Genomic DNA, 22,021 nt, shown 5'->3' with positions numbered 1-22,021 from the left:
TTCACAGGGTTATCAATAGGGCTACATAGGAGGAAGAAGGCACCATGACCTTCTCTTCTTTTGCGGTTTAGATTGTAAAAGATCAAGACATTGAAGGATGTGGATGCTGAGGCCAAGGAATTAGAAAAGCTTGAGTTCGACACCAAAGATTGCAATATGTATTATCCCTAATGTATTTATAAGAACCACTGCGTGAAGGTGTATTACCCATGGATCCACGGGACATTTCATTGGGCAGAGGAAGATCCTTGGAGGTACTATTACAACTCCTCCAAGCTTAATGGACTGGTCAGCATGTCTACAGAATGATAAGCTTCTCTGCAGGAAGCATCACCGTAGGAAGAAACAACAACAACTACAGTGAGCAGCAAACCGGTGCAAGACAACGACAAGAGGAAGATTACTGAGAACCCAGAGGCTGAGGAAAGATATAGGTTCAAAGAAGAACCTCTCATTAAGAAATAAGATTTGGCAGTGGAGGCAAAGAGGAAACAACACATAAAGAGAGTAGAGCAAAGGAAGAGAGAAAAGCAAAGGTTGGAGGAAGTGGAAAGGATATTGTAGGAAATAGAGAAAAAGTTGAATGGAGAACAAGAGCTAAGAAGGAGAGAGAGGGAAGAGAAGTAGAAATAGGAACAAGAAGAAGGGCAAGGCATGATCATAGTGCAAAATGAACCAATATAGGTTGAAGAATCATAACAGCCAGTAGATGAAGAAGAGGGTGAGTAGTGGCAAGATCAGGAACTTGCTCAACAAATTGAGAAAATGGTTGAAGAGATGGATAAGGAGTTGGCACAGTTACCATAGGACCAAGATACTGACCTCATGCCAAGAGAATCCAAGGTCGCCCCATAGTCTCCACCCGCTTCAGTATCAAAACTAGTCCTAAGCGAGAAAGAAGAGGCTTCCCTCCTTAATGATGATTCGGTGATGGATGTGTGCAATATATCCTTTGATGAGTTGCAACAAAAGATTCTACAAGTGCGGAGAAAGCATTTCCTGGATGATCACACATCACCTGCATTTATGAAAGAAAGGGTGATAGTGTCAGATGTTAGAAAGCATCCATCTTCCATGGTTGATGTGACTAAGGCTTATGTAGAAGCCACAAACTCAAATGTCAAGTTCTTGTTAGCAGAGAGTGATCAGATGGAAAAGGACTTGCAAGCAGCTAGGCAGAGGGAAGAAGAATCCGTAGGATCCACTATGGCAGAGATGAGGAAAGTGATATTGGTTGAAGTATCAACTGTTGAGACCACCACGTGGAAATTTTAAGACTTATTTGTCATTGTGCACAAGGAATTTGTTCATCTATATGGTTTTTAGCAGCGGTGCATGAATATTGCCCAAACTCTCAAGGACATGCATGCTGCGATTTCACACATACAGGAATGGATAATGAGATACAAAGGAGGCCCATGTTACTTGCATAAGGTGTAAGGCCCCCATCCTAGGGTCTTCTAACAAATCTATATTCTCTAGGAATTAAATGCAATAAGAGGCAATAATTTATTTTCTTACAAGACATTTAAACAATGATAGTTTACCATTTACATTCTAATCCCTACAACTTTAATAATGAACATTTCATTTCAGTAACTTACATGAGTAATCTATTCATAGAGGAATACCTATACCGATGGCCCGGTGGAGATTCCCTTGAGCTGCTGCTCCTGCTAAAATGCTTCTCTTGACTACCGACTAGATTCACCTCCCAGCCAACTAGGAATTAATTCCTAGCCCAGGAAACCTCCACAGGTTCCCTATCCCTTCAAGCCCAAGTCCAACCAGATGTAGTGTGTCCAAGATGAATAATCCAGACCAAGATAAATAATACTTCCTTCCTCCTTCCCTAAACAATTTCTCAAAAATCACAACCAACCAAAAACAATAGCAAGACCAAGCATCCCCCCCTTTTCTCCCTTCCTCCTTCTCCTTTTATTACCCTCCTCTATTCTCCACCTCAACCACCTCTCATTAATGTCATTAACTTCTCCCTCATCCTTACAGTTGACTTCTCTTCTCCTAAGTAAATTTGAGAGTACATTTGGGAATGTGATATGAATATAAAATTGGGTAATTAATGGGAGAGGACCATGTATTCTCCCAAGTAAATGTGAGAGTACATTTGGGAATGTGATATATATATATATATATATATATATATATATATATATATATATATATATATATATATATATATATATATATATATATCTATATATATATATATCTATATATATATATATTGGCAATTAGTTGGAGAGGACCATGTCTTCTCCCAAGTAAATGTGAGAGTACATTTGGGAATGTGAGATGAATATATAATTTGGAATAATGGAAGGAGACCATATCCTATCCAAGATTTGGTTTGAGAAGACAAGTTGGGAATTTGAATAAATAGCAATAATGAATTTTATATCAGTAAATAAAATTTATAGTTTCCCAAATGAAGGTATTCACCAATATTTCTCAATATTTTCAGGTAATGTAAACATTAATAAAATTTGCATGATAAGATTAAGTGGGGCATTACATACACCCCTCCTTCAGAAAACTTCGTCCTGAATTTAGAGTGAAAAGAGACAAGGAGTTCGAAGGCGTAACAAAATAGAGAGTTATAGTAGCAAAATTTGATAAGTCAGACAATGACATTACATCCCATTAGGAGTTTCTAACTGATCTATATCCTCCTATCCATCCTGACCTACTTTTGTTCCCACCCTATTCGTCCTTTGCTGCTATATCTGGTGGCATCGGCTATACCAATCTAACCACTTATAAAACCAACATGGTGGAAGCGTCGACTATATTGACCTAACTTCCCCAGCAGGCAATTGGCAATCGTCATCACACGTCTAGGGGAGCATGTCCACCACTGCCCTCCCACGATTCTAGGTTTCAGAGGTTAGATGGTGGGAAATGCTTCCACCCCTCCTCACAACTAGGGTCAATGCTCTAATACGGACCACACTACAGTGCTGGTTGGACTTATCATCGAATAATCCAGTCAGGTAGTCTTACCACCCGTCATTTGCATTTTACTCATGTCATAAGAGTGCATATCAAGTTGATACCAAATGTAATAGAACAATGTGAATTATACCTTTTCTATGAGATGTCTCAACCTTCCCTCAATGGAAGAGTAGATCTCAGCGATCGTATAGTTCTTCCCCCCCGCGGGTTATCTCTTATTCATGCATTTATATAACAACAAGACATATAATCATCACATTATTAAGTCTAGTATCCATGTGTCGATCTTGCAGCTCATACTGGAAATAAATCATAAATTCACTAAGTCATTCATTTAAACAAATCATATCCACTTAAGCCATGTATGAAACAAAATAATTTTGATAAGTCACGCACTAGATAATTCACCACTAAATGAGTCATACATTTAGGCCATACATCAACCATTTCCATCATCAATATCAAATCTATCAATTGATTTATATAAGCAGTTTCACATGCCCAACCAAATGCATCAATATTACCTAATGTTCGTAAATAATAACATGGAACTGCAAAATAGAGCCTTAGCATGGGTAGCTATCTAAGTCAAAATGGGCATCACATATGCTCATGTGACAACCTTGTGAAACACCTCGATAACAATTAGAGTTGAATCAGATTCAACTATCCACCATGGAAAATAGCATTTGAACCCGGATATGCTATAAGGTGGTACCAAAACCAAAATATTGGCAAGCAACGGATTAGTGCACTATCAATTCCACTAGAAGGCACTAGTATAAGTTTCATGCATATAATTTCTTTAATACCTCATGAATATAAAAGTCCCACTCTTCCAATTTGCTGGTTTTTTTCATCTTCCAAACCAATTAGTTAACTTGAAATAAAAGACTCAAAACTTCAGAAACTGTTTCCAGCATGATTTGCATACTTTATTTTTATTTTTTTGTAAATTTAGAGAACGTCCTCTAAATTTCAAAGGTTCAAATTTATTATATATTTAATCATTGTTTACTAATACTAAAACAATTTCATGATATATTTTGCAGCTCACAATATGAACAAAAAAATGAGAAATAAATAAACGAATGGAATAATTTCCTTTGCCCTGCTACTATTAGTATCTCTTTTCTAAATGGCACCGCATCTCTAAAGATGCCTACTCCTTTCACAAGTGGCCAATGACCACAAAAAGTTGCGAAGAAAGTTGAGGGTCCATTTATCCAAAACTAGAGACACATTATTTTTCACGACATTTTTATTCAACACTAGAATAATGGTAAAAGTATATTCTAATATTTTCACTGGTCTTTTATTGAGTAAATAAGCTTCCATTCTAAAATTCCAAATTCTCTACGATTTGATCTTCTCATTTAATTTAACATCATTAAAAACAACTATCACAGTAAGCCTTACACAAGTCCATGGTATTCAATCTATGTTTTCACTAGAAAATTCCACCACCCATAGAATAATCATTAATGTGACATATAGGATATTTAAACACATCCTAATCTGAATTCCCATGCTTCATAGTCATTTTATTCTCAAACTCGAGATTTGTTATTATGACTTCCTCCATGAAGAATGAAAAATATACTGTCTGAAAGATAATCCTACTATCCGAATGGAAAATCTACTATATCTTAAATAAGAATAATGATAATCTACTATCGTCAAAATTAAAAGCCACCCTCATAAGTAAGATATAACTGAATACATTCTCTAGATTGGGACGTATTTTGGGTATAAATTACTGGCTCAAGAACTGCAATTTTCAGTGCAAATATTGTTCACACCATCCATATATTTAATAGACACTGAGGTTGGCATCAAAACAAAGACCTCAGGTACAGATTAGTGAGAACAAAACTGCAATTTTCAATGTAAAATATAGTTCACATCATTCTTCAATCAGAATTCTGAGACCATTATAGAGTTTGTTCAAAACGTTCAAGTGACACATCCTTCAACCAAATTTAATCATTGTGATGTGGCAGAATTAACTATACAATTAATGAACTTGGGCTGCATGTTGAAATAGAATAGCTACATCTTCACAAATCAATCATCATAACTTGACCATAGATCTGTCTGAATGTCGGGAAAGTGACCTTGCCCATAACCATTGATCTATCTACAACCTGCTAACTTTCCTATCATTTTCTTTGGTTCATGTGCCAAAGTCATCCAATCATAATCATATAGTTTCCATGCATCTCCTCAGATAATAGAGATATAACGAATCATCAGAGTCATTGGATCAACATCCTTCATCATGGGCTTCCTTCATGTGATAATCATTAGGCAAGACGAGTCATCAAGTGTTATGCTAGTGATTCTATAGCTCCCTCTGAAGTCTTACTTCAGTTGGTCATCTAGCCTTCATCAATCTGCTCATTTTAGGATGAGACAATATCATGCTACAATTGTATCAACAAACTTCCAATTACCAAATTCCAACAATACACATGCACGGGAAATATCTCTCACATGCTCTTCCTGTTTAACAACAACTTCTAAACAATAATATATTCAACTGACACACATCAATAGAAGTATCATACCTACACCAATAGTACCTTTATATTATTGAAATCACAAGTGCTTTTGACTGTTTGAAGATACTAAGAGACTTGATCTTAATTTTGCATTCGAATGATCTGCTCTATTCCTTTTGAATTGTTTGCTTCGAGTCTGATTAAGCTAAGGTGTCTTATGAAACACTGGTTCAGAGTCCTAGCCCTTATTAGCACTATTCCTAACATTTTATACCACACTCTAGATAGTCCAAAGAGAACCCAAGCAATAGATCAATTCAAGTTATGCCAAGTTACTTCTTAGCCACAAATTTAAACTTTAACATAGGCCAGTTTCATGAGGTCATCAATATGCTTGGAATATATATAATTGTTGATGTATTAGATTTCTTGAAAGATTCAACATTGTTGCAAAAGAATGTGGCAAATAGAGAATGCACTTTAAACTGTTGATGAAGAATTGACATCTGCCCTCAAGGTTCTGATACTTGCCAATGGTGGTTGAAGATGAAAAAAAAAATGTGAACGCTTGTTGTAGCCTAGGATCAGTGACACGATGTTCATCACACAGTGCAATACAACTTTGACTTATTTCTCAAGCTAATGGAGGATTCAAACTACTTTAGGTTATCTTCTATATGATGTACGGTGAGAAAGAGAAGTGATTTCTGTCATAAATGAGGTCTGATCATAAAACAATCTTCAGATTTCCACAAATTTGTACACCTTCAGGACTGCTTCTTTCAATGATGTTACTACAGGGCTTCAAAATAAATTATTGTATAGAAGATTTCAAGGAGACTATTTCTTCTCAAAACTGAAAGAGGATTAACTCTGCTACAAAATATCAAATTCTTCTATTGCTTGATGCTTGGAGCTTTCCTTCTATCCAATGTGACCAAAGATTCACTGATGTCATTACTGATGAAAAATATCGAACCTCTGCTACTTCAAAGATAATTAGGCTTAGTCAAGATACCTCAGGTTCATTGCTTGAAGAGAAATTTCATGAGATGACAAGACCAAGAGATTTTTGTAAGTCTGATGCTACAAATGATAAAGGATGTATTTTACAAATATCTCCTTCAAACCCTAAATAATCCCTGAGAACAATCTTATATCAACAACAATAGTGCACCAAGTTTGATCTATCAATCAGGCTAGTGATATTAACTCTGAAAATGGCTTACAAACATTTTTCCTATGAAGTGACTACTAGATTCATACCTTAGTTCATTAATTAGAGCCATAATGAGTACACGATATTAACTCTAGGTATATAAAAAAAAACTTATGCATAGTTCTTAGATAGGTATTTCACAATGGAGCTGAAAATCTGTGCAACGATTGAGTCCTCCCGCTTAGACATGTATACCCTTATTTATTCTGGCAGTGACTGCAAACATTTTCATACTTGGGGTGGAAAATATATGTATTGATGACCTCTAATTCAATCTCAAAAATGGATTGCATTAGTAGCTCAACTTCTTCTCTCTCTGTTCTAGGGTTGAATGGAAATTGTATAGGAATGATGCCAGTGAATATTAAACATCAATTTGGGCTCGTCTCCTAGCTTAGATAAATGGAAAAACCAAGATGAAACAAGACTGGATTTAGCTTGGATTCTCGAGGGCAACAATATTCCACAAGAATATTTGAACCTCAAAAAACCAACCTCAAAGATGTCGAAGATTATGCCCTCATGAAATTGAAAATTTCTTTCTCAGAAACACGCAGAAGACTTCCCTAATCAGTGGGTTGAATTCTCCTTCGGAAACTCAAGATGAATGTCTAATAAATGTGCCTCAGATAAAAACAATTTTCTCTAGAAAGGAGGGATAAAACCTTTAGAATGTGCTATAGATATCATTGGCCGAAATGTATGCCTTATTAAACCTGCCTTGAAGACCAAAATGATCCCAGCCAATAGCTACAACCAAAATGTAAGAAAATAGCCCAAACATACCTCAAAATTTGACATCCTCTTGAGATAATTCATGAGAGTATTAGGACAAAATATCACAGAGAATGAGTACAAATTGATCCTTCTTTCCATCCCTCTCTGAAACTCTAAGACACCACAAGTCCAAGAGGGGGTGGCCACTAAGGTTTACTTGGTTCACTTTTTGTTGCAAGCCCCATGGCATCCCTAGAGGGGGATGCAAGCACCTCCCAACTCTCTTGCATGTTTATATTAGAATCCAGAAACTCCAAAGTAAAACTTGACCAAAATCGAGCTACTAGGAAGCCATTCTCCGAGTTAAAAAATATTAACAGAGAACTGGCCAAAGTTGCAGAGAATCCATGCTATGTTGTAACCTCCAGGAAGTTTGGTAACTTCATTAAGGGGATAAACAACCACATACTCATCTGCGAGAAGCTAAACTCAAGGAACAAAAAGCCACACAAGCATGACAAGAGGGAATATTTTGGTCACAAAATTTAAGAATAAGGTGGCTTTAGATAGAAGATAGTAACACAATTTTCTTATCACTCGTCTCGAGCTTGTCAAAACATAATAGAATTCTAAACCTTGGCACCACAGCAAGGGAAAAACTAGAAGAGCAAAAGGGGATTGAAGAGGAACTAGTCTCTTTCTCCAAGTACTCAATTAGTGAACCTATTGTTGATGAAAATGAGGTGATGACTTGATAGTGAAACACATCCTCAAGTTGGTCACTCATGACCAGAGTCAAGAATTAATTAAAGAAGTCTCACCCAGAGAAGTTGAACATGCATTGATGGAAACAGAAATAGGCAAATCACCTAAACCAGATAGCTTCCCTATGGACTTGTATCAAGAATGTTGGGATATTTATTAGGCTAGAGCTTTACTTGCTATTGAGAAATCTTGTCATAAGGGAGGGTCCCTTGAAGCTATCAATGTCACTTAACTCTCATACCTGAAGAAGGAAAACATTGATACTGTCAACAAATTCAAACCAATTGATCTTTGTAATTGTTCCTACGAAATCATATCTAAGATCATCGTTGACAGAATGAAGCCCATCATGGACAAATTGGTCTAAAGAACAAGGAAGTTGCTTTAATGCATGCAAAATCATGGATAGTGGCCCATGAGATGATACATTCCATGAAGAACAACAAAACACCAAGTATTTTCAGAAAATTGAATATGTCCCCGTCCTATGACAAGCTAAACTGGCACTTCATTAGCAAAATGGTGGAATCCTTTGATTTATCTTTAGATTGGATTAGATGGTTACTTAATTTGGTAAGGTCTACATTATTTTCTACACTTGTTAGTGTCACCCTCTCCCAGCCTGTCTCCTTGACTAGGGATCTTCAACAAGGTGAACATATATCCCCTTTTATTTTTATCTTAATGGTTGAAGGCTTAAGCAAAAGAAAAATTGTTGCTAATAAGGAGAAGTTTGAGGTCCAAGGTTTGTTGCTAGCCCTAAATATTGATCCCTTCTCCCATCTCCAATTTGTGGATGATAACATTCTTGTTGAGCCGACTACCCTAAGAGAAGCCAAGGTGTTTAAGAAGGTTCCAAACTCCTTCCTTTGGCTTGATGAGGTAAATTCGATGAAGATAAATCCCAAATTTTCCCTTTTCATTACATGGAGAGCAGTGTAAAGTAATATCTCTAGAGTGTTGGGATTCTCTAAAAACATCCTCCCCTCCAAATGCCTAGGCATGCTTCCTTTCGTCTCGCTGGGAAAAGACATCCTTGGGGACCCCTATTGGAAAAGCACAAGTCCAAACATTTAAGTTAAGATTTCCACTATTTCATTCCTGGTTGGGCACATCCTCCTTATTAACTTCATCTTTAATCTATTCATATCTTCCTCTTATTTGATTTAGCCACTCCTCTTAAGGTACTTGGTGGGCTCCAGTATTGTAGCAATAATGCTACAACTCCTGGGGCTCCCTATCTCTAATTTTATCAACCCGGTAGTTCGTACAAACTTGGAAGCGATGGTGCTGTATGCACAAGTACTAGCTCTTGTCGCAACTGTCACTTGGTCAGCTGGCACAAGTCCGCTAGGGCTCAAGCCAACTTCTATATGCTCTTCAGAAGAAGCTTTCTAAATGATGGACGAAGGCTATCTTGAGGGGAATTGATCTACTTTGCAACAATGAACTGAAAGCCAACCAAAACATGAAACCCTAGTAAACCCTAATCTGACTAGTTTAACCTCTATGATGCAATGGTGAAAGTGAAAATGTCTAAAAAGGATGCCATTACCTCTAATGATGTGAAATGCATGAACTCAAACTACTTCTATGAAAAAGAACATTGTTTTTGTATTTTTGCTTAAGTGGATGGAGTGATTGTGATTTTGTTTCTTATTAGGGTTTGGCTGTGCAGAGGTGGTGCGAAGGGAGAGAAAGCTTGGGAAAGGTCAGGATGGCTAGGAGAGGTCCCAGAGGGTCCCTAGCATTAGTCCACAGAGGTCTACAACATTCGGATGCTCGGAAACCAAGTTTGCAGGCTTCTACAGGATGTCTGCAGGGGATCCTACAAGAAACTAAGGAATTCTACAGGAAGTCTGCTAACTTCTACAGGGTGTGCTGTAAGTGGAAGTTTTGGGTGATGGTGAAGTGATGGGATGGTTTGGGTGGATAGGTAAGGTGGAGATGGAGCTTGTGATGACTCAGGGGCAGAGGAATAAGATGGAGAGAGAGTGCATGGAGTTGATTGGTGGATAGAAGGATGGCAGCAACGAAAGGTCAAAAAGATGAAGCTACGTGGCAATGGATGAGTTGGAAGGTAAATGAGCTGAACAGAGGTCGAGTAGGTGGCTTGAGGAGAGGTCAAGAAGAAGAAGAAGGAAGTGGAATGATATGGAGCAGTGTAAATAAAACAAATGACTTATGTCTTGCACCAAAAACGAGAATTCATTAACCAGTGCTACCTGTGCTATTAAATCAATAAACAGTGATGTAAATCATGAAGAAAAGTCGTGCATGGAATTGCAATGACGAAGTGTAGCTCAAGAGCAAAAGTGCATGGAAGGATCCACGATTAAACCGACTGTGTTGCAGCTTGCATGAGAGTAGAAAAGACTGCGTTTTTTTGGTGGTTGGTATAGACTGCACCCCAATCCCTAAACAGAGATGGCAGTGATCTCTAACAACCTTTTCTTGGAGCTCCTGTGTATTACAAACCTCCTATCCGAATCTAAGCAGCTGAAAGTAATTTAATCATAAACCAATCCTACTCAATCCTATTAACGAAATCAAATCAGCAAACTGTGTTCTTGAAATGCATATCAAAACAAGTAAACAAAATGCTGGAAAGAAAGGTGAATAACACTACAAGGAGAGGAGATCTATTGCTCTCAGGTTGGGCCCTAACCTGAGAGCTATAGCTCCCTTAAAAGCTCAGAATTAGATCCAAATCTGCTTGCCTTTATTCATAATCAAAAGTCTGATATCATGCCAAAACTGGCTTACAAAAACAAACACCGAGCTATGCTCCAAAAATTACAATATCAGTCCAAAAGTTCAAAAAGCCCCTAACAAAGGCTATGGCCTTCATATTTATACAAAATGAAGATCAAGCTGGCTTCCTCCATTCGTGGAGCTTGGCTTTCCAACTGAGAGTCAAACTGCTGTAAAACTGCTGATCCTGTAGAATGTGTTGGCTGCCTTTAAGCTCGGTGGGGAGAGCTGTTAGAGCTCGGAGTGAAGGTGAAGATCACGAGGAGGGTCATCAAGACTGCGGAAAACCTCCCTATGAACCCGCAATGTCACCTTTGCTGTCTCCTTGTCTCCTTTTGCTCTCTTTAATGCCAAGAACTTGAAATCATCATGTATTAGTCACATAGATATAATGCCTGCCCTTCTTCCTACAAACAACACGAATATACTAAGAAATGAATGCATAAGTGGTAAAATATGAATGGTTGAGCAAGGTAAGTAGGCCAATATGAGCCCAAATTGTACCAAAAATTGGGGCTCATCATCACCCCCAGCTAAACTATTTGCTCATCCTTGAGCAACTTAGTCCAAATCTTCATCCTTCATTGCTTTCACTGCTTCCCTTACATCCCAAGGCTCTGTGGTAGTGTCCTCTCTGTTGATATGAAACCCTGCTTTCCTGTTCACCTCTTCCCATTGTTGACTGTCATCCTCCTCTGTATTGCCTTCAGTCAACCCTAGCAGCAGTGGTGGGCTGAGTTTAAGGCCAATCCAGCTGGCCTGGAGGCTTTGCATGGATTTCTTGTAAAGGTCAACCCTTGCCAAAGCTTCCCTCATCCGAATGGGGGTATGGTACTCTCGGATTTTCAAGCTGTGTGCCAAGGTACTCCATCTGCGTGCACATGCTTGGGCAGCACTTTCTCCTAACAACCTTTCCATGTCTTCAAAGTGAGCTATGGCTTGGGCCTGTTGGTCCATAAATCTCAAGGAAGCTGTGGGATCAGTAGCCATCTTTTGGTGGGCTGAAATGAGTGCCACCGGATCCTCTGGTTCTGCTCGAATGAACAGTGGCTCGCTCACTTCTCGGTTCATGACCGATTTTGCTTCATCTGCTCTTTGATCCTCATGGTTTAACCATGAAGCGAACGCCATCAATTGCATATCACCCAAGGCAGTATTGGGATCCCAGGAGATTTCATTAGGCAAAGCCAAATTGTGGAGGTAAAACTCTGCTAATTTGGCTTTGTCTTCTGACGAACTAGTACTGCACAATTCAGAAAATTGTTGTGGGTTTTGGATATGTGAAATACCTCTTTGTGCCAAGGTGTTTATTTGGAACTGCAGCCATTGATCTTTTAAGTACAATCCATAGGATTTTGCAGGTGGTTTGCACTGTATTGCCTCCATGGCCCAACTGGCCATGCAGGCCAATTGTGCTTCCTTTTGTTGCAGCTGTTCTTTTAGAGCTTGCACTTCAATTTTTGTTTGCTGTTCTGCTTCCTGTAGAAGTGTCATTGGCTCTTCGAGACCGGTGGTCAGCTCCTTTTTGCCTTGTTGTTCTTTTGTGATGTCTTTGGAGAATGTTCTTGCCCCTGCCCTTAGTGGCCCTGCCTTTTCTGCCCCTGGCGGTGATGAGGGTGGCGCTTCCTCCCCCTTTTCCGTTTCCTTGAGCCGGGCTTCGGAAGCCGATTGGCCTATTCTTCGTGTCCAGGAAGTTATTTTTGGGCTTCCCTTCTCGGGGGTGGCCGATGTTTTAGAGGGGGATCTTTTACTGGGTGGAGTAGAGACACCCCCTGAAACTGTTTGGCTGCTAGGTGGAGGCTGCAGCTTGCCCGTGTTTATCCTCTTACTTCTCCTGGCTTCAGATGGTAGAGGGGTCTCCCTCTTCCTCTTTTCTTTTGGCTTAGGTGGCATGCTGAGGGCGGCCAGCGCAGCTGCTGCCTCCTTTTCGAGAATACCAGCCTTCTCTTCCTTGCGTTTTGCCTTCTCAGAGCTCCTTGTAGAGGGCCCCTTCTTTTCAGATTTCGGGCTTCCTGTAGAAGACCCTGCTTTGCCCACTTCCGGGCCTTTTGCAGAAGATCCTTTCTTTACCAGTTTTGGGCTTCCTATAGAAGACCCGGTTTTAGCCACTCTCGGGCTTCCTGTAGAAGCCCCTGCTTTGGTAATTTTCGGGCTTCCTGTAGAAGACCCTTTCTCTGTCTTCGGGCTTCGTGTAGAAGCCTATTTCTCAATGATTTTCGGGCTTCCTGTAGGAGCCTCTTTTGCCAATTTCGGGCTTCCTGTAGAAGCCTTTGTCTCTGTTTTTGGGCTTCCTGTAGAAGCCTGTTTCTGCTTTCCTGTAGACACGGGTGTCACCACCTTTTCTTGCTTAGCCGCATGGGTTTTGCTTTTTGCTTTGGTTGCAGGTGCTGATGAGGTACTTGGGTTGACGTGGACCACCTCAGCTTTGTCCATTCTGCTCTTCAACCTCTTTTCTCTTGCTGACAAGATGGGTGTGCCACCTTTTTCTTTGTCATCCTTTTCCTCATGCTTCTTCTTTTGTTCTTTCCTCTGCACTGTGGTCGGGGTCTTCTGGCCTTTTTCTCTCTTTCCCTCGGCCACTGCTTCTTGTTCCTCACTGCTGGAGGACCCCGTTTCTTTAATCAACATTTTAATGTCTCCATCTCTTGTCAAATTCCGGAATGATTCCCATGAGAGGGGAACCTTATATGAATGCAGCGCATCCTCCACAAGAAGCTTGATCAGCCCATGGTGGGCTATCTGATCTGGTATGCCCTCTTTTAGCTTTGTGGCACACTCAATTAGAGACTGCAACAGGAAATAAGGGATGCTCAGTTTTTGTTCTACAGGAAGATCAATCCGGTGCCTCAATTCAGTGAGCAACCGAAAGTGATATGCATACACGATGCTAAAACGGCCTTCACAAGTTATATATTTCATGATTTGCAAACTGACTTCATTCCATGGTGGCCGCAAGCTGGTTCTTCGCACCCCATTTTTGTCCTCTGAGAATTCCTCCTCAGGTGGAAAGAATTCCTTCTTGGCTTGCTGGCTCAACTTTATTTCTTCCTTATCCCATGGCAAACCTATCAGAAGTTCAGTGATCTGACTGATATATTGCGGGGTGAGCTTGAGGCTTAGACCTCTGAAGTTCACTGTGGCCAGTGTCTTGGATTTCGGCTTCAGAGCCTGCAAAAATTCTTCTGCCACTTCATCATCGTACCCCTGCAGTTTGTCACAAAAAGATATCCATTGAACCCGTGTGAAGAGCTCTACCACTTCCTGGTTTTCCCTCAATTTTGTTGAATCAGTGGGTTCCCGTCTTATAAAACCACCCGGCATGATAAAACAAGTTTCTTAACCAGAGGTGGTGATTGTGGAAGAGATTTTGGTTTACTGAGACAAAGCGTAGAATGTCAAACCCACAAAACTTATCCCTGAGGAACTCACACAGTTTAATTACTCGACATCTTGTAGAATGACAGTATAGGCACAACAGACAACAATTTCACCGTTTTTCTACGATCGGACTGTGGACGACAATCTTGCCACCTTTAATAACCAGTTGCATGAAGAGTTCAGGGTTACCTCTTTAATTGGCCACCTTTTTACGTGAGGCACCCGCTTTCCTGTAGAAAACTGCGTTCCTGTAGGATGACAGCGTTCCTGTAGAATGACAACGTTCCTGTAGAATGCAGCGCGCGGTTTTCGGGAGAGATTGCAGTCGGTCTGCACCTTGGGCGTGCTTCTTAATCGCTCTGATAGCCAAAGGCTCGACGTATCACACTGCAGAAGGATCAGGATGGCCGCTCGAGTTCAAACCGGTGGTTGCTAAATGCATGAATGCAATCTAGCCGATTAGATTTTGAATTCGGCGGAATCCGTGGCGCGGGGGTGAGCTGTCCCCGCCGGACCGTTGGGTGACGTCACCCCATCATTCAACTGTGCGTTCACTTGCTGCCGCACCAATTCCCGCGGATCTGCCGCCGCCTCTTCTGTTGAACTCGTTTCCTCGACGGGATTTCTCTCACGTGCGTGCTGCCCATTCGTTTTGTTACGGCCGCCACCCATACATCCAACTAGACCATTAACTGGCCGACGTGGCCGGCCAACTGACCATACTGCCGCTCAACCCATTCACCTTTACACCTAAGCAATCAATCAAAGTAACATTCATGCAATCTGATGGAAGGAAGGGTCGAGACACTTACCTGCGTGGCTGTACACGATGTTTCGGCTCTTTGGACGCTGATGAGTCGATTTACCTGCTGCTGGCGGACTTACACAGGCCTAGAGGTCCATGTTCATGAGTTGCTGTCGATGGATGGGATGCTTCAGTTGCATGCGCCCACGTTTCCCTTCAGATGGCCTGCGCGGTGAATGGTATCCACTCTAGCAGGTTTAACTGTTACAGGACTCCCGCGGGATGTCTTGGAACAGTTCTTCCTCCTTGGGTGCATGCTGCACGACGATGGATGGCCTCACGATCATGCTCTCGGAGCCTCGGGCTGACTGTGATGAATATGGTGTGAGATCTCTAGCGCTTTTTCCATTTACAGGTGTTTTTTCTCGAGACTCATCGATCTGCTTTGCTGGTGCAGGTACTTGGTTGCATGTCGACAAGGACGGTGGAGCAAGATAACAACAATGTGCATGGTTGACAACCGTGGCATGCATGCGTCCAAACCGATCCTTAGCCGTTAGATCGCCTCATGAAATGAATTCTGGCCCGTTCTGAGCTTCTACAGGAAGCTTCCTGTAGAAATACAACGTTTCCTGTAGAAAGGATGCGTTCCTGTAGAGAGTCTGCACCTTCCTGTAGAAGATCTGCATCTTCCTGTAGAAACTCTGCATTTTCCTGTAGGGAATCTACGTCTTCCTGTAGAAGACTCAAGCTGTAATAAAATTGCACATACCTTGGAGAAAATGAGGATTCTTGGAGGAGGTGCTGGTGAGGTGTCCTGGCTGCATGATGAGGACCCTTGGCTTTGAGTTGAGAGGCTTCCTCTCCTCCATAGAACACCTGCATGCAATTTTACATAATGAATCTGCTGACCTTGTTTTTCTTTTGTTTTTGTTTTTTTTTTTTCTTTTTTTTTTGAAAGATAACAGGGGCGCCTCATTGAGGTTTTCACCCTTGCCATCTGCCTTGAGCGCCTCAAAGAGGTTTTCACTCAAGGATCTTTTTCCAATCTCTTTTTTTTTTTTTTTTGAAAGGACAATAGGGGCGCCTCAATGAGGTTTTCACCCCTACCACCTGCCTTGGGCGCCTCAGAAAGGTTTTCACCCAAGGATCTTTATTATTATTATTATTATTTTTAGATTCTTCAGGGTATGCCCAAAGCAGAGGCAGAACCCTTCTCTATGACCAACACTGCCTTCTCCATAGTTTTGATGAACTCTTGTCTTGAGGGAGGCTTCCTGTAGATCTTCAATCGATGCCCATTGACAAGCATGAGGATGGCTTCCTCATCAATGGTCCTAATAAGCACAGATCCATTGTCATGACATTTTTCCACTGAATATGGCCCTAGCCATCTGGTTCTCAGCTTCCCCTTGAAATCTTTGTATCTGGAGTCATACAACAAAGCCCAATCTCCCGGCTAAAATTGCTTGTCATGGAGATGTTGGTCATGCCACACCTTTCTCTGAAGTTGAACCACTTCTGAGTGAAGGAGGGCCTGCATTCGGTGCTCATCTAGGCCATTCAGCTGCAATAGCCTTTCTTGTTGTGCATGGCTGAGATCTAGGTCCAGCTGAGCTGCCATCCTCAAAGTGTTGTATTCAAACTCAATGGACAGCAAAGCTTTCTTTCCATAGACCAGCTCATAAGGTGTGAAGCCGGTGGTGGTCTTCCAAGTGGTGTTGTAAGCCCATGTGGCTTCAACCAGGCGATCTGCCCAGTCCTTTCTGCTGCTGCTCACCACCTTAGTCAGGATCCCTTATAATGCTCTATTGGTGACTTCCACCTGCCCATTTGCTTGAGGGTGATAGGGGGTGGTAGTCCTATGCTTGATCTTGTGATGAGCTAGTAGATCTTCAACCAGGTTGGAGGTGAACTGGCTCCCTTGATCAGTGACCAGCTCTCTTGGATAGCCAAACTTATAGAAGATGTTTTCTCTTAGGAACTCGGCCACCTTTTCTTCTGTTGCTGCTTTGATTGCTTTGGTCTCTACCCACTTTGTCAGGTAGTCAGTACACACAATGATGTAAGACCTTTGCCTCGAAGGAGGGTTGATTGGGCCCACAAAGTCCATACCCCACTTCTCAAATGGCTCAAGAGTCACCTGAGGTTGGAGAGGCATCTCATCCCTTTGGGTCGGTTTCCCCATTCTTTGGCATTGGTCACACTAGCTGACATATCTTCTGACATCTTGATGAAGTGTGGGCCAATAGTAGCCTGCCTGCAGGATCTTGAAGGCAGTTCTCTTTGCTGCAAAATGTCCTCCACAAGGCCCATCATGACAAGCGAGGAGGATATCAAAGACTTCCTCCTCCCTTACACAACGCCTTAAGATTTGATCGGGGCCAAGCTTGAACAGATTGCCCCCGATCCAAGTAAATGAGGCACTTTTTCTGATGATTCTGCTCTTCTCTCTGGAAGATAGGTGCGGAGGGAACTGTGCTGAAACAAGGTAGTTTTCTATATCAGCAAACCATGGAGAGAGTACTGAAATAGCAAACAAATGTTCATCGGGCATCTGGTCATCCACCGTTCCATCCTCATCTGCAGACAAATCCAATCTAGATAAAAAATCAGCAACAACATTTTCTCTACCTGGTTTGTCAACAATGGTCAAATCAAACTGCTGCAACAAAAGTAACCATCTAATAATACGAGCATTCACATCTGGTTTATTCATTAAATATCGAATTGCAGCATGGTCTGTATGTACAAATGTTTGATAGCCAGTAATATAATGTCGGAACTTGTTCAGTGCATGGACCACAGCCAAGAATTCTTTCTCGGTTACAGTGTAATTCAGCTCAGCTTTGGACAAGTTTTTGCTAACAAAGTAGATGGCATATGGAAGTTTTTGCTCAACCTGTCCTAAAGCTGCACCTATGGCTTTGTTCGAGGCATCAGTGTGGATGTGGAAAGGTAGGGCCCAGTTTGGACCTCTCAGGATTGGGGCTGACACCAACTTGTCCTTCAATTCATTTAAAGCCCTCTGACAATCGTCAGTCCATTTAAACTCCACATCTTTTGCCAACAGGCCAAACAATGGCGAGGCTAGCTTGCTGAAATCTTTAATGAATCTCCGGTAGTATTCTGCTAATCCCAAGAAACTCCGAACATCCCTTACCTTTTGAGGAGGTGGAACCTTCTTGATGAGAGCAATTTTGTTAGGATCCACCTGCAACCCTTGGCAAGAAATGGTATGGCCTAGCACGGTCCCTTCAGTCATTAGGAATTCACATTTTTCAGGACTAAGGGACAAGTTCATCTCGATGCATTTGGTTAGGACTTTTCCCAGATTGGACAATGCTTCCTGAAAGTTGGCCCCATAAGGAGTGAAGTCATCCATATAGATTTCCACTGCATCATGGACCAGTTCCGAGAAGATGCTCAAAACAGCTCTCTGGAAGGTAGCAGGAGCATTGCATAGCCCAAAGGGAAGGACTCGGTAGGCAAAGGTACCCCAAGGGCAAGTGAAGGTGGTCTTATCTTGGTCTTCCGGGCTGATTTGGATTTGGTTGTACCCGCTAAACCCATCCAGGAAAGAGAAGAACTTCTTTCCTGCCAGTCCATCCAACACTTGATCTATGAAAGGTAGAGGGAAATGGTCTTTCTTGGTAGCTTTGTTCAATTCCCGGTAGTCCACACAGATTCTCCATTTCCCATTTTTCTTGGGAACCAACACCAGAGGGGACACCCATTCACTATCTGAGATGGGGTAGATGAATTCGACATCCAACAGTTTTTGCAATTCTTCATTGACAATGTCCTTAAGGGCTGGATTCATTCTCCTCTGGGGTTGCCTAACCGGCTTACAATCCTCTTTGATGTATATGTGATGGGTACAAACCGAAGGATGGACTCCTTTCATCTCCTTATAGCTCCAAGCAAAAGCATCTAGGTGACTGGCCAACAGGCTACACAGCTCCTTTTCCTGGGAAGGAGATAGAGAGGAGCTGATCTTCAACGTTCTCTCAGGGCTACACTCCACATTCTTGACTCTGGGAGTGACAGGGTTGGTTGTACAAAGATCCACTAAAGTGCTAGCTTGGGCATCCTCCACCAATTTCTCTAAGGATAGTGTACTGGAAGGTGGATTCTGGATCAAGGTCTCAATCAAGTCATCCTCGGTTGGGGGGTCTCTTCTAGTGGTCTCTAAGGTGCACAAAGGTGCTGAGTACACCTCGTCTTCCTCTCCTTCTTCTAACCAGAGTGGTAAGTCATGCTCTAAGGAGGGTTGGGCAGGAGGGTATAGGACTAGCTGTTTGGACATAGGACCATTTTTGATGGTCATATTTCCTACACGACAACTTATGTAAGCATCTGCAGTGGCTAACCAAGGCCTTCCCAAAATGAGAGGATATCCAGTAAGCTTTGCCTTGGGTTGCAGAACCAAGAAATATGCAGGATATTCCCAAGAGTCGATAGAGACCAAGACATCCTCCACAATCCCTTCGGGAGTCACAGTGGAGCGATCTGCTAATTGCAGTACTGTCGAGGTCTTCCTCAAGGAACCCTGAAGATTGAGTTTGAGCATGGTGTCCCTGGTCATCACATTAATGGCAGCCCCCAGATCAATCAAGGTGTGAGGTATGATGGTGCCATTGATGTGGACATCTACTACAGGACTTCCAGGATCTAGGTACTTTGGGCAGATGACTTGTCCTAACATAAGGTCAGACAGTTGTCCTATGACATTGATGGTTGAAGCATCTTTCTTCCGCCTGCCTGGGTGTTTGAAGCACTTTTCCTTAACCAGTTTGTTGTATATTGGCACATCCTTGATGGCTTGGAGAAGTGGTATTTTTACACACAACTGCTTGAGCTCACCCATAAGCTCATCCTCCTCTGGGTTGGGTTGTGTGGTGGCTGTTAGTCTCTCAGGAAAGGGTGGAATAGCCTTTGGTTCACTTTCCTGTTTATCTTCCTCATCCTCTGGGGGAGGAGGTTGGCGATCTGGTAGAGTCTTTCCAGATCGAAGGTTGATCTCCTGGATCTCCACAGCATAGGTAGGGCATGAGGTTTCCCCAGTGTATACCTGCTGGGCCTGTCTATTGTTGGGGTTCGGGTTCAGTTGGGCAGGCATTTGAGGTTGCCTTGGAGGATCAGGGGGTAATGGCTGAGGTTGAACCGGTGGTGGAGGCAAAATGACAGGAGGAGTGTTGTACTGGGGCCTCCACCCCGACTGAGGTGCATTCCACTGAGGCTGTGGTTGGGTATGTGAATGATATGAATGAGAAGTAGGTTGAGTGGGGTACTGAGGTGGATAAGACCATGGAGGAGGCATGGACCAGGAAGGATGAGCAGGGGGACCCCAGGAAGGCATAGGAGTCGATTGGTTGGGGCTGTAATAAGCTTGAGGTGCCCCTTGCATCCCCTGCTGATAAGGTCTAGATCCTTGTGGCCTCCTTTGGTTGAGGTAATAGAGAGGTTCAGTGGGAGCTTCTGTCCCTTGGTACATGGCTTTAAAACCAGGTAAGGTTGGACACTAATTTGTGGGATGGTCCTCCTCACAAACGAAACATACTTCAACCGAATGCAATGGGCATTCGTTCTTAGGGTGTCTCCTTGTGCACCTAGGGCAGAAGACAGCCAAGGCTCTCTCAGCTTCTTCTTTCTTCTGCTGGATCCTGAATGTGTCCAGCTGCATGGCAATGGTCTGTCTCACCTCACTCTTGAGATCTTCTAATTGATTTGCAAGCTCATGTTTGGAGAAAGGGACACTAGTTGAGAGGAGGTTTCCCCTACCTCGTTTCCTAGCTACCCTGGAGTGGTTTCTAAACACAATCTTGATGTCCTCATAAGGTAGTTGGTAAATGTCCCCCCCAGCTAACATGTGAAGGGTATCTAAGAGGTCTTCAGGGACTCCTCGGAGCAGGACCAACTTGAGGGATTCAGGTTCAAGTGTGCACATGGCCCGCTTATAGCTTAGTTGGAACCTCTCCTCATAATCCTCTAAGGACTCATCATTCCCCATGGTCATCCGAAAGATTTCTCCCTTGGTTTCCTTAGACCTACAATAATCCCTGTACTTGGTATTGAAAGCTTACTGCATCTGGGCCCAAGTGGTGATACTATTCCCAGGTAAGCCCATGAACCAGCATAATGCTGCATCCTTAAGAGTTGAAGGGAAGAGTTTCAGCTTTTGCTCATCTTCAGTATAGTCATAGGTTCTACAAAGGACAACAAACTCAAACAGGAAGGTATCAGGATCTTCAGTAGTCAGACCATGGAAGTGAGGTAAGGCGGAGGGGCTAATGTTCTTCATTTTCATCTCTCCATTGGTCTCTCGGATGGGGAAGGCACCTTCTATTCTCTCATCTTCTCTTCTATTGTCAGCCATAGCTTCAGATGGATTGGTCTCTAACTCTTCTTCTACTATAGGATCTTTGTATATCTCTGGATGTTCACCTATAGGTTCTTCTGGGTCATTGTCACCAAAGAAGAGAGAAGGGTGACTCAGTGATGTGGTGGGGGTGTTGGGTAGGAATTTGCCTGATTTATCTCGGTTCCTACGAGGCATGAAATGGAAAAGACTTTCTTTTTTGATTGTTTTTGCTTTTTCTTTTGTACTTGCAAAACTGAAACAGATTGATCTACAGCTAACTATAAAGATGCAGAATTAAACTGAAAGCAGGAAAGAACTAATCTACTTTGCTCAAATGAAATTGCAGGAATGGAAATGCTAGTCTACGCTTGCAGAAAGGAAATGCTAATCTATGAAAGCAGGAAATGCTAATCTATGAAAGCAGGAAATGCTAATCTATGAAAGCAGGAAATCTTAATCTATGAAAGCAGGAAATGTCTATGCTACTTTTGCAGAATGGAAATGAAATAAACTACTTAGCAGAAGGCAAGAGTAAGAAAATAGAAGAAAAGCAACAATTACTAATACTCTGACGCTTCCCCGGCAACGGCGCCAAAAAT

This window comes from Pinus tabuliformis, chromosome 4_1 (genome assembly GCF_031772625.1).
Source record: "Pinus tabuliformis cultivar Carrire ecotype Pingquan chromosome 4_1, CPIR1, whole genome shotgun sequence".
NCBI lineage: Eukaryota > Viridiplantae > Streptophyta > Pinopsida > Pinales > Pinaceae > Pinus > Pinus tabuliformis.
This window is presented reverse-complemented; position numbering follows the sequence as displayed.